Source organism: Pantherophis guttatus, chromosome 4, assembly GCF_059756535.1.
Source record: "Pantherophis guttatus breed Tessera chromosome 4, ASM5975653v1, whole genome shotgun sequence".
Classification (NCBI taxonomy): domain Eukaryota; kingdom Metazoa; phylum Chordata; class Lepidosauria; order Squamata; family Colubridae; genus Pantherophis; species Pantherophis guttatus.
This window is the reverse complement of record NC_142066.1, coordinates 113,726,054-113,743,022: the sequence shown is the minus strand read 5'-3', so window position 1 is coordinate 113,743,022 and position 16,969 is coordinate 113,726,054. Positions and strand designations below refer to the sequence as shown.

The window sequence follows — 16,969 nt, the reverse complement described above, 5'->3', positions numbered from 1 at the left end:
TAACGCTCTCTACATGGGGCTCCCCTTGAAGAGCACCCGGAGGCTCCAGCTGGTCCAGAATGCAGCAGCGCGGGTAGTGATGGGAGCAACATGGCGCTCCCATGTAACACCACTCCTGCGCGAGCTGCACTGGCTCCCGGTGGTCTTCCGGGTGCGCTTCAAGGTGTTGGTTATCACCTTTAAAGCGCTCCATGGCATAGGGCCTAGCTATCTCCGAGACCGCCTGCTGCTACCGATGACCTCCCATCGACCCGTGCGCTCCCACAGAGAGGGCCTCCTCAGGGTGCCATCAGCCAAACAATGTAGGCTGGTGGCCCCCAGGGGGAGGGCTTTCTCTGTGGGGGCTCCCACCCTCTGGAATCAGTTGCCCCCGGAGATAAGAAGAATCCAGGACCTCAATGCCTTCCGTCGTTCCCTGAAAACCTATCTTTTTCAGCAAGCCGGGTTGGCTTAAGAAGAAATTTTAAAATTTTTAAATCCTTTTAATTAGTCTGTGATTTTTAATTTTTTGGGCCAAATTTTATATATATTTTTAAATGTTTTAATATTTGTATTCTATGTTTTTTATCTTGGCTGTACACCGCCCTGAGTCCTCAGGGAGAAGGGCGGTATATAAATTCGAAATTAAATTAAATTAAATTAAATTAAAGTACTCAGAACTATGAATTTCAATGCTACTACTGCTGACAACTGTTTCTTTGTCAAAAAGGAAGGTGACACATTAGAATTTGTGTTAATTTATGTGGATGATATTTTGTATATAGGTAAACATAAAGAAAAGAGAGAGGCATTTGTAACAAAACTAAATGAACATTTTTCCTTAAAATCATTAGGGAAGGTAAATAAGTATCTTGGAGTTCAAATCAGTAAAACCAAAAAAGGATTCAAACTTTCTCAGAAAGATAAGATTATAGAACTCATAAACTAGTGTAATTTAAACAATGCTAAGCCCTGTGACACTCCTATGCAAACTGACTTCTTGAGGAACATAGATGAATCATCCCCCGAATTTAAGGATAATACACTCTACAGATCAGTTATTGGTTCCCTTCTATATATTTCTAATTGGACTAGACCTGATATTGCTTTGCCCCTCAATTTGTTATCCAGATACGTCAGCAAACCCTTATTGTATCATTGGGAAGCCGTTAAAAGAATATTAAGATACTTAAAGAATAGCTTAGACTTCTGTTTATTACTGGAACCTAATAATGTCAAAGAGCCCATCCTCACATGTTATGCCGATGCGATTGGGCAGGTGATACTATATGTAGAAAAAGCACATCTGGTTATATATTTTTTCTTAACGATTGTCCAGTTTACTGGTACACTGGAAAACAAGATTTAGTAGCCACCTCAACGACTGAAGCAGAATATGTTTGTTTGTCTAAAGCCTCCAACAATCTTGTATGGTTTAATGATCTATTGTCAAATACTTGGAAGAAACCTTCATTACCATTTATCATACACAAAGATAACAAGGCTGCTATTGAAATATCTAGATCTGATGCTATTGGTCAAAGATCCAGGCATATAGATATAAAATTCAAGCACGTGAGACAATTATCTCAGGATGGATTTATTAAAGCAGTCCATTGCGAAACATCAGAGCAAATAGCTGACATATTGACAAAGCCTTTGCCTTCTAAACAGCACAAATACTTGACTTCAAAACTGCAAGTTTTATACTGCTCTGAATCTGAATGTAATTATTGTTGTATATCGAATCGGCATTTAGAGGGGGATTTGTCACAAGTAAATGCCTTATTCTCCAATATGTAAATAGTATATAACCGGGGTATTAGGGGTTAACTTATTCTTCATCATTTAATATATTCATATTTAACCACTCCCATTCCTTGCTCCGCCTTGTGTATATAAAAGGAGCTGTATGCACCTCCTCCTTGTTTCTATCTGTAATTATTCAGCGAATATAGAATGCCTACTGTAAATAAACAGTGTTTTGTTTGAATACTTCATTCTTAAATCAATTATTGAGTCTGATCCTTAAAATATTGCAACAAAACCTCCTTGTGCCAGTCGTGATCACTACATGGTTGGAAAGAATTTATTTGCTTCATTTTGGTTCATTTTGTATAATAACCTACTAATTGTCCATTAATAAATTGGAATAATCATTAAAATCAGATGTGGGTTAAAATGAAACAAGGACTCAGTGCTCAGTTCTGAAAAGATTCAGACCTCATATATTTAGAGATATCGAATTAGTATGCCATCTTTTGACAATCTTTACCTTTTTTTCATCAGCTACATTGCAGGAGGTGCAACATGATTTTCCCCATGTGAAAATAGCTAAATTGATTGAATGTGGCTAGTGCAGAAGAATGAAGATTAGATTCTCTTAATTTCTTTAATAAGAATCTAGCAAACTTGTCTACTTTTGTTTAAGTGGAAATTACGTATCAGTCAGAACGTTAGAATAAGATATAATAATTTCTTCATTTTGAGCCTAGAAAAAATATACAGTAACCAAGCCATTTTCTCTTTATATGCCTTTGTATGATGTTTAAAAAAAAAATCTTGAACTTTCTGCTTAAAAGAGCCCCACTGGCATAGTGGTTAAAATGCAGTACTGCAGGCTAATGCACTACTCACTTCAGTTCGATTCTAAGCGGTCAAGTTTGAGTCAGCCTCCCCTCCTTCAGAGGTTGGTAAAATGTGGACCCAGATTGTTGGGGGCAATATGCTGGCACCGTAAATCGCTTAGAAAGGTCTGTAAAGCACTATGAAGTGGTATATAAGTCTAAGTGCTATTGCTATTATTGATGTTAATTATTCTTCATATTAAAAGATTTCCTCTTTGTTAAATATGTGCATGCTACTCACCAAACAATGATTTATAAGTTTCCATGTAGCATAAAAATCTATGCCTACAATTTCAGAGTATATCATAATTGCCAGAAAACTATTTCAATAGTATGTAAATTTATCAATTTTAGAGATCAGTGAGGTGTACATATCCTAGAGGATTTATGCAGACATTCTAGATCTACATTAATAAACTTGGCGAATTTTTATCCCATTCCTGCATTCTTTTGGCATTTTTATGTTAAAGATGTTGAAATCATTTTATAATTAATTAGCATGACCTAAAATCCCTTTTAATCTATTCAGTGTTCCTTTGTGCTCCATGTAATTCATACTGAATTAACTAAAAGAATTAGAAGAAATCCAGGAATAAATTAATTTGAAAGTTACAGATGATTTTTAGATAACATTATCATTAACTATAATACAGAGTCTCAGTCATCCATTTATACAGCAAGCATATGGTTTTAATTCTTGTACTAGTATGAATCTGATTTTGTTTTGACAGCAGAAGCAGCATATAAAAAGCCATCTAACTGATAATAATAGTCATTTTCCATTTAGGAAAGCAAAGAACTGGTTAGCGGAGTCAAACAATGACTTGAATTACATAGCTTGTAGATGCATATTCAGCAAATGAAACCTGTTTAAACATTGTGAATAATTCCAGAAAGAGCTTTTGTATATGCATTGTCAGACTCAAGAAGGGAAGCAGTAGGTTTGGCTTTAAAGGGATAATAAATGTATATACTTGTAAGGACCCTGTAGCACAATGTAAAAATAATCTGAGTTTATACAGCCTATCAGTAGAAGAGTTTGCATCATAAATTACATACTGGATTTTAGAATAGAAAGATTCCATAATAATGATAATTTTGAAAATGTTAAAATAAAACAGGCTTAAAAATAAACTGAAACAATTTGAAATTTTAGAATGGGGAAATAATTTTTCAGTATGATCCCTCTGAACTTTTGGTTTCAATTAGAATCAATGTATGTTTGCTGTATGTATGTATGTAATCCTGTGTCACACAGTGAAGTAGATGTCCATCACTTCCATGCAAAGTAGGAATATTCTCATCCTTTGATTGCTTTATTATAAACTGGTATAGAGAAATGTTACTTCCTAAATTATTGAAAAGCAGTAGCTTGTATTTGAATTTCCATGGATCAAAAATAAAGATGGCAGAGAAAACAAAAGTCTCCTGCCATGGTTACAAAATTCTATTCTGCTGATCTGATAGCAGGTCAGCTGATTTTTGGGGAATTTACTTTTTCTGAAACTTTTTTTTTCCTGATTACATACATCTTTTAGAATGACTGAAGTGATGCAAAGAAAAACTTTGGGGATTATTTGAACCAGAAATTTGAAGATTTGAATCAAAGATCTGATATTTTAGAAAAGAAAGGCAGCTGAAAAGTCTTATGATTAATTTTATAAAACAAGAATGACACAATATTAAAGACCTGTTGTTTTAAAAAAAACTTTCAACAGATATGAAAAATCTTTTAAAAGACAGAAAACATCTTTAGGATGAAATTACCCGTTCACATGATTTTTGTCAAATAAACAATTCATATATTATAAATATCTATTTTACTGGTAAGATCAATTTTCATGGCAGAAAGGGGTCAATTTTCCCTTTTTCTAGCTATATTTGTTTATTGGAGAAAATTTGGGAGGGGGAATTAAAAACTTTTCAGTATAAATGCAAGACAATATGCAAATTTCTTCTGTGATGATTATTCAATTTGAGAACTAGTTAAGATCCTACTGACTGTGCAGTAGGCATGTATATGATCATGGCATGTAGACAACAAGCAGTATTGCCTTTGGTTAGCTTTCCTGCCCAAGTTGGTTTTGTAAATCTTAGTAAGCTGCAGGCAACATTAAATTACTGACATCACTGGGATAGATTACTACTTTATTTGGTAAACTAACAGACTTTGTATGGGGGCTGGCTTTGAATGCTACTTAGGAACTGTAGTTGCTAATTGCTGTAGAGCCCAACTGGTGAGTGAGAATCAGCCCAATCTTGTGACAGCTATACCAAGGAACAGTAGATACGTTTCTGATAAATCTAAGTAGAATTTAAATTGATTTCAATACTTCAGTACAAAACCTGAAAATGTTACATGCCCTCTAGAAACAGGACGGTGTTCAAAGCTGGTGTTTCTTAATAGGAGTTCCCATTTATTTATTTATTTATTTATTTATTTAGTCGAGTACATATTAGATAATATATATAAGTATAAGCATGAAATGAATATATAAAATGAGTACAATTAAAGGGAACATTAGGACAGGGATGGTAGGCACGCTGGTGCTCTTATGCATGCCCCTTACAGACTTCTTAGAATGGGGTGAGGTCAACAGTAGACAGTTTTAGGTTAAATGGAGGAGCCTTCCTCAAGAGTCCCTTTGGTAATACCATAAACATATTAAGAAAGACTTTTCCAAAGAGTTTTTGGAAGTTAGTGTTCCTTTAACTTTCAGTTGGTTATTTGTATTTGTATTTTATTTTTTTCTATTGTTTATACAGTATTTTTGGGAGTATAAGACGCACCTACCTTTTTTGGTGAGGAAAACAAGAAAAAGAAATCTCCCTCTGCCTCTGAGCAATTTTGCCTCATTGCAGCAAACAGCAAACAGCCTGCTTTACTTTCATTTTCGTTTTCAGCATAGCTTGATTAGCACAAGGAAAAAAAAATCTGCTCCAGCAATTTTCTTCCTTGCAGCAAACAGCAGAGGCCTGTGCAAAACAGCTGAGAGCAAAACAGCTGAGAGTTGGGAGGCGATCCAATCAACTTGTGCTAATTAGGTTGTGTTGAAGCTGAAAGGAGCTGTTGTTTCTTGCTGTTTGCTTCAAGGAGGTAACTGCTGAGAGGCAGAGACCAAAGGGTGGGGGCCAGTGGGTGGGCGGGGCTACATTCGGTGTATAAGACGCACCTAAATTTTCATCCCCTTTTAGGGGGGAAAACGTGAGTCTTATACGCCGAAAAATACGGTAGTTTTCAATTGCATTTTCTAGTTTTAATGCATTCATAAAAATTAAAATCAGTAGTATGGATAGTGTTCTTGGATGCAGAAAAAAAATATGTGATTGGTTCAGCAGAGATATCTGAAAGAATTCTTGCCTTTTCTTATTAACTGGATTAATAGTAATAAGCCACATCCTTTCCATGACTGAAAATGAACTTGTCTCTTCCTCTGCCAAGCTGTGATTGTTTCCTTTTATTTTTAATTTGATGAAGAATGGTTTTTTAAAGAAATTTATTGTATCCTATAAAATGACATAACCTTACTTTCTATATATTTGTGATCCTATTCAAATATCCATTAAGATCATTCAAAACATTAATATTTTAGCAGATACTTTGGAATCTCTATACTACTCAGTTGTGAACAATAGCAATAGCACTTAGACTTAAAAACCACTTCACAGTGATTTACAGTTCTCTCTAAGCGGTTTACAGAGTCAGCATATTGCCCCCAACAATCTGGGTCCTCATTTTACCAATCTTGGAAGGATGAAAGACTGAATCAATCTTGAGCCAGTGAGACCCAAACTGCCAAACTGCTGCAGCTGGCAATCAGTAGAGGTAGCCTGCAGTACTGCATTCTAACCACTGCGCCACTGTGGCTCTAACAAGTGTTTGAAGTAATATAACATTGTGCCTTTTTCAACCAAGCACCTTTAAGATGTTTTGACCTGAACTTCTCATTCCTAATCTTGAAATATTCTGCTGGGTTTTATGGTTTACAGTATCTGGAAGACATTGTCTGGGGAAAGTGTGCTGGGCATGGAATAAGCAGATCACATTTATAAATATTGTACTTTTGTCTTTTTTTACAGATAGTAATTTCATTCTTGCCAATGCTCAAGTGGCTAAAGGATTCCCCATAGTTTACTGTTCCGATGGCTTCTGTGAGCTTTCTGGATTTGCACGAACCGAAGTCATGCAGAAGAGCTGCAGCTGTAAATTTTTATATGGTGCTGAAACAAATGAGCAAATGATTCTCCAAATTGAAAAGTCATTGGAAGAAAAAATAGAATTCAAAGGAGAGATCATGTTTTATAAAAAGAACAGTGAGTATTATTTTATTAAATAGTGTTTACGTGGGTAGAAATTTAGGAGAAAAATGGTGCTGGCATTAAATCATGTTTTGAAAATAATTAGCTATTCCATTAGGTTAGAGCTAAAATAAAGTCAAGATGTCATCATATAAATACACTGGTATACTTTGATATACATTATTCATATGTAGCTTGTTTGAGAACTAAATAACATTAAAATTAAAGTTATACGTTCATTTTACTACAAATGTTCTTACCTGGGCATGAAAATATAAGATAGATAAGAAAAAATGTCTATCATCACTATACTTAGCTCTAGTGATGATCCTTTACACATAGTACTATATATCATTTACCAAAGAGACTTAAATGTATTTAATGGATTATTGTAGAAGAGTTCAAAATGTTGGAACATAGCAATAAATAATGTGAAACTTTTTTCTTTTTATTTTAAATCTTGAACTGGTGCATGGTTGACTTTTATAATTGACAGGTTTGACATAATATGCTGGTTAAGGTATAATTTTAAGGTATATCAAAATTAATTTTAAAAAAACTTAAAATGTCACTTTTCTTAAAACTAAATTAACAGTAGTTGAACTTACATACAAATCATACCAATTCATAATAAAATGCATTCATACAAATTTCAGAAGAATCATTCTAGCCTTACCTTTAATATACCTGATATAGGATAAACTTCAATAAGTTCAAGAATTTATTATTCTGGTGTATTATTATAAAATACAGCACACATAGACTCATGGTTGGTCAAGCGGGATAATAATAAAAGTGAGGTTATGCAGAACGATGTGCAGAATATGAAAATAATGACAAATATTTTCACACTGTGGCCAATCACAAAAATTTAGTACTAAGTCATTTACCATTTTAAATTAACTATTACATTGTTTGATAAGAAACCTTTGATGCTATACGGCTTCAAAACAGTCCTTGAGAATAAAGGATGCCAATTCAATATGCATTAGATTCAATTGCCCCAAATCATAATCAACAAAACCATCATAATCTTGATTTTGTTGTTAAGCAATACATTTGGAGCACAAAGGTTGGGGAGGCCAGAGTATAGAGAATAATGAGCCAGATAAAGCATTTTTCAGATTCAATATAATAAAAATTCACATAAATTTAGATGAGAGCCTAGATTGTTCAAGGCAATATGCAAATAATACTTCCATTGCAAAACACTCAGAGAGTTCTGTAAAGCACAATGGAGCAGTATCTATAAGCCTAAAAGCTATTACTATATACTTTCTATATATGTGTAAGGCAGGCACAATTCATACAATACGTTCATACAATATCCCCTGTGTTGGCACTGTATTTGTATCTATCTGCTTCTCCTCTGAAACAGAAGGTAATAGCAATAATGCTATTGAAGCACATGCTTCTGGGGCCTTGTGTATGGACAATTGGATCCTGAATATAATAGGCTACATTTAAATAGATGCCAATAAGCCTACCTATTGTTAATGTGCATAACAAGTATGTATATGAGGACATCGGTTATATATATTTAAAAATATGAAGATGTAGATAGAATTAAGGTGAAGATGTACTTTTAGAAGTTGCCAAGAAAGACTGGTAGAGAATAGATAATAAGAAAAAAATAATAATGTTGGAGTGACTTTTTAAAACATTCTGGAAGTGAGTAGGCTCATTTATACAGATTCTTGTTTCTTGCACAAATCAAAACACTAGATTGGGGAAAACGTTGCTTAAAAATCTGGACTATGAAGTAATATTTCTGTGTTTCAGTAAATTCAGTAAATTCTAACTTTTGAAATCAAGTAAATCAAGGGATCATACTGAAAATAGTAAATGGTATCATATTATGAGTAGTGTATATTTGATCAATCAGAAATTTTGTACTGTTTTGAAACCTTAGGCTTCAAACTTTATGAAGAAAGACATCTGGACATCCTGATAATGGAGAATGTAGTTTGAATATTGTTTCTTAGATGTGCATGTCAGCTTTGTCTCTGTTAATGTTTTTCAATAAATGTTTGCATCCATAATTCTGATTACTTTTGGCAGCAAAAGTAGAATTACTATACCAAAGTAATATAAAAAACTACATCAATTTAACTACACAGACCCGAGGTTACAATTAAAATCCATTTAATTATGCCATTTCTTAACATATTTAATATCTCTATGATGATCTCTTGGCTGTAATATCACTTGATGGAGGATTTTAGAACCAACAAATATGTGCAAATATGTGCAGCAATCTGTTGAACAACGCTCAAAATGATTTATAAAAATAATGTTGCTCTTTAAGGATCTCCAACACAAAACTGGAGGTTGTAAAATGAATTCTGAGTGCTTGTTTTTAGGGAGCATTTCCTAAAACCTGTGCCAGAAATATTCATACTGGAAAACTTTCAATATAGTATGATGCAATATCTGTTTATCTCCAATATTCTTTTTCCCTGCCTAGTTCAAGAAAAAAAGAATCCTTCTTCTCACTTGATATATTTACTTTCATGAATTAGAGAAGAAAGTTTATGTATATGCGGCTTAGATTATTATTTTATTTTTTAAAAAACTTTCTTAACATAGAAAATTAACAAAATAAAACAATTCAAAAAATATTTAGATTCCCATCCCAAAAGAAAAAGAAAATTAAAAACTTAACCCAAATCAAGGTAAAAATATAATATAAGAAAGAAAAGAAAAGATTACATTATGTGTTATACTTACTCATAGTCACTATTATTGTAAAATATCACAAAATCCGAGATAGTAGCACACATTGATGCATCCTTTAATTAGTAGAAAATACTTCCTTTTCCAAGAAAGATAGATTACATATTTCCAACAGCCATTCCCTACCATCTGGAATAACATCACATGTCTAATTTCTCAATATGATTCTTTTAGTATACCCACCCATAATGTCAAATAAACAGTTTATATTCCAAAGCTTTGGTATATAATCCTTTGGTTTTGTAATCCAATTGTTTGTACTTCGGATTGCATTGTGGGTTTTTTTTTCTTGACCTTTGCTTCATTGTGATCACATCTCTGTTTTTGTTTTCACAAATCCTCACTGTTATATTGTTTGTCTCTTTGACCTCTTCTTCACTATGAGCACTAGATTCCTTAAACAGTCCACTGGTAGGAACCTTTTTTCAGACTGACTTAGTTTGCATGGCCTTGCCTTGCACATTAACTGAGGGTCCCTTTTTAATTTATGACTGTTATAAAAGCAGTACACCAGAATTGCAGGCATGACTAATATGAAAATCAGAGGTTTAAAAAAATGAGTAAATAATAACATCTCCTTCTGCTGTATCTTTTCGTAATTACTGTAACCCACAGAGGAAAAGTCAAGTTGGAGGAATGGCAAAGAATTTAATATAGATGGGTTTACTATCCTCTGCAACATCCCTTATACCAAATTAGATGATTGATCTGTCTGCCTAACACAGTATTTTCTTTATTGATTGACAATGATTCTTAAAGGTTAGAAAAATAGATTTTTCCTAAAAAAAACCAACAACTTTGTTTTGGTTTGCAAAAGAAAGAAAGAAAGAAACATAGATTTTTTCCTTACTTGAAGGTGCCAAAATTTGAAGCAGATAATTGGTTCAAATAGAAATGATAGTGCCAAATTTTAAATTAGAGTTTTTCATAATTGGGTTATAGGAAAGAGAACAATAGCAGAGACAACTTGAGTTCTACCAGGTACAGATTTAAAAAACACAGATTGATCATATATGACCTAATCATATCTAGTGGTTCCTTAGTTGAAAAGAATTCAGTTCAGTGCTGGTTGAATTCTAATGCAATGATACTATGATTTTGTATGGTATTAATTTTTCATTATGTATTATATTTTACTTTTTTTGATGTACTTAGTCATCAAAATGTAAGTGTATTTTGAATCTGAAGATCTTATTGTGTTGAGGTGTGGAAAAAATGTATTCTTGGGAAAACAGCTAGAAGCAAGAAAATAATGCTTAAATATGAATCTAAACTGGAGATGCCAGACAATGATTGTTGACAGTTGCAGTGCCCTTCATATCCATAGGATTTCTAATGTTCAAAGACATACAGATTAAAAGAAACTGTCTAATAAATGTATCTGAGCAAGCATAGATATTTTCAAAGTAAAGATTCACATACAAATATAACTGTTGCCATAAATATAATCCTTCCAAACAGCAGGTTTTACAATAAAGAATAAGCAGTGAAATGTAAAAGGAGTTTATGTAAATAATATCTATTGATAGCCCTGATCTCCATTATTCTATGTAAATCTTTTCTATCATAGAAAAGTGGTATCATATTCAGACAGTGTTAGGGAGAGGTCCTCAGCAATGAATTTAATGTGAATGCTTAAGAAATTTGCTTAGGAAAAACCTTGAAAGAATTGTAATTCTAGAGTAGAAAAAATAGGAAGATACAACTGGAAATGAATATTTATCTAAACCCAATAGTCCTTGGTAGTAAATTTTAGACTACAGAATTTGATATAACTTGATTCCAAGATACTACAATAAAATATTTGTGTATTGGAATGGCAGCGGGTACTGTTATATTATTAGATTACTTTAGAAGACTGTTTCTCAACTTTGGCAATTTTAAGATACTATATTTTTCACTCTATAAGACGCACCGGACCATAAGATGCACATTAGCTTTAGAGGAACAAAACAAGAAAAAAAAATCTGCCTCTGCCACCCAGCATCTGTCCTGTATTCATCTGGCTAGCATCCTTGCAGCAAACAGCAAATAGCCTGGTCAGCTTCAGCACATTATGGCAGCCCCAGCACATGGCTTGTCAGGGCTCTACTCCATTGCACCCACCACTGGTCAACTGAGCTGAGCTGCCACCACTACTGGGGAATTCTGGAGCCTTCACTGCCAAGCAGCTGATTGGCAGTTGGGTCAGCCTCCTGGAATACTGTTGATCAGCTGTTCTAGGCAGCAGGGATTGCCCCCACCACTGATAGCCACTGCTGGCCATTACCGATCACCACTGCCGCTGTTTGCCACTGAGATGGTTGCAACTGGCGATTGCTGCTGTTATTTGGTGGCAGCGATCGGTGACAACCAGTAGCAATCTCCACTGCCTAGAACAGGCAGCATTCTGGGAGGCCAATCCAACCACTAATCAACTACTCAGTAGCGAAGGCTCCAGCGTTCCCTGGCAGCGAATGGCGGCAGCAGTGACAGCCAGTGATGGTGAATGCCGCTGCCTCACCAACACCCCTCCCCCACTGCAATATATAAGATGCACAGATGTTTCCACCCACTTTTTTCGGGGGGGGAGTGTGTCTTATAGTGCAAAAAATACAGTATATATTCTTAAATTCCCAGAATTCCCAGCTAGCATGGAAAATTCTGGGAGTTGAATTTCACACATCCTAAAGTGTTGTGAAGTGTCAGCCAGGACAGAAGGAGAGATCAAGGAAATTAGTCCTGAGAGCTTGTTCAGCTGCAAGAGACATAAATCTGACCCAACCCCCACCCAAGATCTATGAAAACTTATTTGCCTGTTCTCAGGGGAAGGAAGCAGTCTGGGAAGATTCTTGTAATATAAACCCAATAATGTCAACAAAGAAGTCAATAGAGTGCTCTAGTTGCTTGTGCCAGGCATAAAGTTGTTGAAGTTGAGAAAACATGCTTTAAAAAGTGGAGTATACCAAACTCATACTTAGAAATGTTTAGTTATTTTCAGTTGCTTGTTCAGAAATAAACAGTATTAGTTTACTAGCCAACCAGCTCAATAGCCCAAGTGCTGTGGATCTTTTAAAACAAAAAAACCCAATAACCTTAAATTACTAAGGAAACAAGTTGCTCTAACAAAGTCCATGAAACTCAGTAAAGCTTTATCCTTGTTGAGCTATTTTGGTTTGACGCCGTTCCTAGACAACAGGATTTCACAGCAAAATACACATGTGATCAGTTCCCAGATATTGTTTAAGAGGGTATGTGAGATATAGGGCTCATTTTTCAGGGAAATATGCTAAGGAGAAAATGGTTCATATTGATAGGCTTGGCTCTGGGTTCAAAGGTTGCAATGGCTGGCCCTTGTGCATTAGTTTATTTTCTTATCCTAGTAAGGACATCACTCAATAGTAATAAATAAATAAATAAATTGCTTAGTACTGATAGTGAATCTAGTATACTCAGTATATAATGGCATATTGAATCTTAGCCAAACCTCCTAAAGAATCTTATATGCATTTTATGTATCTTTGGATTTTGTTTATTGATATGGGGAAAAAAAATTTACGCCATTAAATACTTGATCATGAGGAAAACAGTTAAATACATTTCTTTCTCTCTCTGGAAATATCCATGTAAATGATATTTGTATTAATTCTGTTAATTAATATTATTGAAAGTATAAAAACCCATTCTATGTAAATGTTTGCTTATAAATAAAAAATTACTGAGTTAAACAAAAGCAATAATACTATTTTAAAGAAATATCTGTAAACAATCTTATCATGGTGCCCTAGTGCAATTAACACAAAGTGCAAAAGATATTTATAGCAGTATTTTCAGCATACCGAAGGGCAGAGAGAATAAGATAACCCAAACATAAGATCACTTTATAATGTTTTTTAAAAGATAAAAGTTCAAAATAAAATGATACAAGAATGTTTATCAGATTATTATCACAGTAGATATGTACTGCATTTAAATGAATACTTTACTTTAAGAGAAGACAGCATTATTGCATAACAACAAATGAAGGAAATTGAAGGAAATTGAATTTTTTTTTTTTTAGTTTTGAGCTTTTCAATTGTATCATATAATTAACCATATATACATATAGAATTATATGATATATGTAATGGATTTATTTTTCTTTCAGGGTCTTCATTTTGGTGTCTATTGGATGTTGTCCCAATTAAGAATGAGAAAGGTGATGTTGTTCTGTTTCTATCTTCTTTTAAAGACATAACAGATACAAAAATAAAGATTTCTCTGGAAGAGAAAAAAGATGGTAGGTATGATTTTAGGACAAAAACAAAGATTTTCAGAGGACAATATGTGATGTGTGTATGTGTTGTTGTTGTTGTTGTTGTTGTTGTTGTATGCCTGTGTTGTTGTTCATATGGCTATAAAAGGGCCATGAATTCATATCATTTGTAATGTCACAAGGATCTTTCATTTATATTCTGGCTGAATGAAAATATTATTGCTGAGATAGAGAATAAGTAAATGAGCACTGAATCAATGCTTAAAAAAATACAGTATTGAGGAATGCTAGAAGAAATTGTTTGGTACATTTATTCTCTTTGTATAAATATCATATAGGCGAGTCAAAGAAACAGCATTGCTCACAGTTCTTTATTCAGTTTAAAGAGCTATGGGATTAGATGGAGGAGGAAATGGGATGACTTTATTTCTAATACGCTAAACTCAAATTAGGCTAAGGTGCTTCCAACTGTGTAACAATATGACCTATTTCTTAATAAATTCAAATTAGTAATTTGAGTTATGAACATGAATGTGACCAAAATAAGACAATCAGCACTGAGGAATGTGCTTTTGATATTACTTTCATGAAATTGTCTATTTGTTTGTCTCATGTGCTTCATCACTGCCGGGGCAGGACAAGAGATGCTGCCAGCAGCATAATATTAGCCTATGCCCAATTACAATCTTTTACAGATTTTGTTTGAAACTTGGAGAGATAATAAATCAAGCTAATATGGTACTTCTTATTGCATATTTAATAGAGTAGAAGCAGATGCTCTTGTATAGCTATTAATTTTATGATGAAATAAGAGATGCCCTCATAACTTTTTTTTAAAAAAGCATATCATTATACCAGGCAAATTCACTTTTGCCATTTGCCTCTTTTGTTAACTCTAACTTTTCTGCATACAGTACATATATCTTTGCTGATCAGTAGTGAACCTGAGCAGTCTTGTTATGACTAGTTGTCCAATTGGCTATACAACAGTAAGAATTTGAGAGAAATAGTCACCAACTCAGACAACAAGACTCTCACAAAAAGTCTGTGGAGATTGTTAGTCATCCAGGTCATGGTTGTCCCAAAGGTGCCTTTTCAAACAGCAACTAGATTTTGTTTGTTTTCTTTGAACACATTTCACTTCTCACCCGAGCAGATTCTTCAGTTCTGACTGAATGGTGGGGAATGAAAGGATTTATATGTACATGGCCTTAATGTAGATGTTCATTTGATCCCTCTTTCAAATCAACTGATTTGAAAGAGGGGTCAAAGAGGCCATCTACATTAAGACTGAACTTCAACAGAGGGAAAGGATACAACACCACCTATCTCCTGTCTACAACACAGTCCTTTCAGCAATTCCAAGAAGATTCCATATCCATTTGCATTATTCAGGCAACCCTGAGGGCACAATTAAACTTCCAGGTGGCCTCAACAACTCTCATAAGAGTGCTAGTAACTAGATGACTGCAAGAAATATAAATTATTCCATTCTCCACCATCCAGTCAGAACTGAAGAAGCTTCTTGGATGAGAAGCAAAAGTTCTTCAAGCAAAACAAAGAAAGTCCAGTTGCCTTTTGAAAAAGCGCCTTTTGAAAAAGCACCTTTGGGATTCTCACAAAAAGACTTTACATAACTTACTTATTAATGAAAATATCAGTTTCTTTCTTGTGAGCTAGCAGATTGCTCTCTTCCCAATATGCAGGAGGTTTCGGTAGTCAAAATCATCTCCTGAATTTCTGTCTGGCTATGGTTACACAGATCCTGGTGGATACTTGAATAACAGCTTACTCTATTTCAGTTCATTAATTAAATTAGTTCCATTTATATAGCCAATAAGACAAATTCTTATTGTCATGACCTTAAGTGGGTGAAATGGTGCAACATTTTTTAACCAAGGTATTTCAAGTGGCCTAAATTATAAAATGTATCCAAAATCCTGGATTCATGAGGGAATGAAATTTGGGGAAGTCATATACTGGCTGCTACTGTGCTGCTGCTGTGGTCATTGATCTTTATTTTTGACATTCCATGATAGTTTTCCAATCAGTCTTTCAATTCCTTGTTCATTTCCCTACCCAGCAGCAGCATTTACTACCGGGGTGAAATTCACTTACCTTTGCTACCGGTTTGCAAACGTGAGTGTACGCGCCTCCTCCACACATGCACAGAACCGTCTGTGCATGCCCAGAGGGTCAAAAATGGGATGTGATGATGTCTGGGTGGGTGGGCAGAGCCTCTCACTACCAGCATTACCTGTTTGGTCAAGCCGGATAGATCCAGCTGAATTTCACCACTGTTTACTACCCTTCTGGGGAGAGAAGGGAAGGAAGAGAAGGGAAGGGAAAGGAAGGGAAGGGAAACAAAGGGAAGGGTTCAGTTCTCATTGCTTTTTAGCCCACCTTTGGTAATTTCACCAGTGTTCTGGGATCCCCAGACATGATGACACAACTGGGTCTTGAGAGATTTACAGAAAGTTAAAAAGGGAGGTGCCAGCCTCAGTTGGGGAGCAAAACTGTTGCTAGATCAGACTTCTGAAAATAGCTACCTCTCTCTTTCTTTTCTCAGAAAGGTTCTTTAAATGGGAGTGGGGGACTTTACAAACCTTTACTGTTTTGAGCAAAAACTATAGCCCAATTATTGAAAATCATTAATTAAAATTATTAATTGTATTTGTAATTCAGGACGGGAGCTTTAAAACAATATCTCAAATCTTAAAAACACACAAATAATATGCTCTGGGTATGTGTTCTGTAAAGGGTATGTAAATTGTATGTGTTCTCTAAGGGCAAAATTAAATATAAACCAAACCTGATGGAAAATCTCTTCAATAATTCCTTTACAAAGGATGCTCTATGGTTGAGCCGTATAATCTGCAAATATGTTATTCTGTTAACATTCTGCATGAACATAGTGCTATCCTATGCTCATTCTTCAATAGAAGCTTTTTTTAAAAAAGAGAGACTATAATTATGACATGGCATCTTAATGAAGTAACATTGTTGGAAACACCATGGAAATCATATAATCATTCCTACAGAAACTAAAATACAGCTAAAGAAAAAGTATTTTCTTCATCGATTAAGGTGATAA

At 34.5% G+C, this 16,969-nt stretch overlaps 1 long non-coding RNA gene across 1 annotated transcript in view; it reads left to right on the top strand.

Moving 5' to 3' along the window:
- Positions 1-13,689: 13,689 nt before the first annotated feature.
- LOC148114312 (uncharacterized) overlaps positions 13,690-16,969 on the top strand; it is a 28,465-nt gene continuing 25,185 nt past the window's right edge. The window contains exon 1 of the long non-coding RNA XR_015733976.1: positions 13,690-13,899. This is a non-coding gene — a long non-coding RNA (uncharacterized LOC148114312). The remainder of the gene's footprint in view (positions 13,900-16,969) is intronic.